The following is a 2,310-nucleotide window of genomic DNA, read 5'->3' as shown; positions in this document are numbered from 1 at the left end:
AGTCTCCCTCTCCTGAGGTTGATGATCAGTATTTGGATGGTTTCTCGGATGATGATGATGATGACGGTGATGATGAGGAAAGGACTCATTCCGATGAGGAGAGGCCGCATCTCTTGGATCACGGCGACGCCTGTAAGATCAGTCCTGATCGTGCTTGGACAAACAAGTTCGCCAGTTGCTCCGGTTCTGAGTTTTTTGAACACCATTACTCCTTTGGCAGGGAGTATAAAATTGTCATTCCTGAGGAAGGTCGGGCGTGCATTGCCCTCCCAAGGGCTGTATCGGCGTATACATCAGACACCTGGAGTATGGGCTCCGGTTTCCTCTGAATGAATACGTTATGGCCATAATTAAAGCCATGAATGTCGCCGTGGCCCAACTGCATCCGTTGGCCATTAGGACTATAGTTAGCTTTGTGTGGCTCTGTCTCTTTAAAAAGGAGCCCCCAACGGTTAACTTGTTCCGCCGGCTTCACCATCTTCGGCCGTCAACCCCCGGTGGCACGGGGTGGTACAGCGTGCAGACAGAGCCGGGTTACGTTACCGTGTCCAAAATTACATCTTGTAGGGACTGGAAGGGGCGGTGGGTATACGTTGAGGTTCCGGAGGATTATCCACTGCCCCGGTCTCTCCAGCACCGCGTCAATTTGCGGTGTGAGAGTCGGGGGGAGCGTGAGAAATATGTCTCCCGGAGTAAGCTCAAGATGGACGCCTTTAGGGTCCATCTCAATGAGGACGAAAGGCGGGCAATGAAGCTGTTTGAGGCTGAGAAGGATGGGACGCCGAAGGGATGGATGCCCCCGACGCAGATCATTCTTCAGGATGAGCCGCTCGCCACGTCGGCCTCATACGGCCCTCGAACAGGGTGAGTGGGGTCGGTGTGAGGCCCATCTCTGCTTTTAATGTTTCTGTTTTTGAACTTTAATTTATTTCTTTTACTTAACTCTTGCTTCGTTTCCTTTGCAGACCGTTTTGGCCCGGATCTGTCTGCGGATATCCTCAAGAGGATGGGACTTGACAAGGATAAGAAAGTTGTTGATTTGCATCCTAAGGCCCAGACACGTGATCGCAGACCGGCGCCAAACGACCTCATGGATCAGCAGTTGAAGGCGCTAGATGTGACGGCGGCCCAGGCGAAGGTTGCCAGTAAAGTGTCGCGCCGCAAACCAAAGTCAATGTCTACGACGGCGACGGCGTCAACTTCAGTTCAACCTTAAATCCCTGCAGTCCAAAAGGAGAAGGTGGTGGTCGTCGATATTACCGATGAGGAGGTCACCGTTGCAGAGGAATCTCCTCTTTTACGTAAGAGAAAAGAGACAGCGTCCGCTGCTGCCGCTGCTACTGCTACCGAGGCCGGCAAAGAAAAGGGGCCAGTCGGCCCTCTGTCTAAGAAGCCCAGGACTGGTACGGATCTAACCTGTGGCTCGGATTTAGCTGGTTCATTAGGCGTTCGATGACAGCTCTCCGCATGTCAATGAATGTTGACATGGATGCTTTGTCCGCATTTTTGTAGGTCAACCGCCGTCTCACCGGTCCCTCCGAATGGCGATTAGAGATGCGGCTGTGCGCATCGATGATAAGAATGCCGCCGTCGTCTCCTCCTCCCCGAAGCCTTCCCCCCCTTGATTAGGAAGATCTTTGGCGAAGTGGGCCGACGTGGCGGTGCTCACATTATGGAGCAAGAAAAGGTTATGGCCGAGGCCGCCCACGCTGAGCGGCTCGGGCTTGACGACCTTGCCGGGCCGAAGAGGGAAGCCGAGAGGGCCAAGGTCGTGGCTGTAAAGGCGGTCCTTGCTGAGTGGAAATTTAGAGAGGACGCTGAAAAGGCGGTCCTTGCTGAGAGAGCCAAGGTTGAGGCTGCGGAGGCTGATTCCGCTAAGCTGCTGGAGGAGCATGACAAGCTTCAGGCTGTCTTCAACTTTGCCGTTGAGAAGAGGGAAGAATGGAAGTCCCTATATACGGCCCAGGCGAAGGCGCATCGGAACACGAGGGCTATCATCGCCCAGAGGGAGTTGGACATTGAGACGCTCCAAAGCGTCTTCCTGCCTAACATGTGCGCCAATACCGGGACCTGGCCGAAGAAGCCGCCAGGGAGGTGATCGGGGAGCTCTTTCCTGAAGGCTCCTTCCCGTGGCAAAAATTTGACGAGTTGTTTGATGTTAAGCTTGATAATAAGGCGAAGGCCGCGGAGGCGAAGGCTGCGGAGGAGGCAGCGGTGAAGAAGGAGAAAGAGGAGGCTGCGGAGAAGGCGGCCCATGCTGAAAAGGTGAAGGCGGCCAGGGAGGAAGCTGAGAGGGCAAAGGCGGTGAAG

This window comes from Silene latifolia, chromosome 10 (assembly GCF_048544455.1).
Source record: "Silene latifolia isolate original U9 population chromosome 10, ASM4854445v1, whole genome shotgun sequence".
Lineage (NCBI taxonomy): Eukaryota > Viridiplantae > Streptophyta > Magnoliopsida > Caryophyllales > Caryophyllaceae > Silene > Silene latifolia.
The sequence above is the reverse complement of the archived record's forward strand: the minus strand, read 5'-3'. Positions refer to the sequence as shown.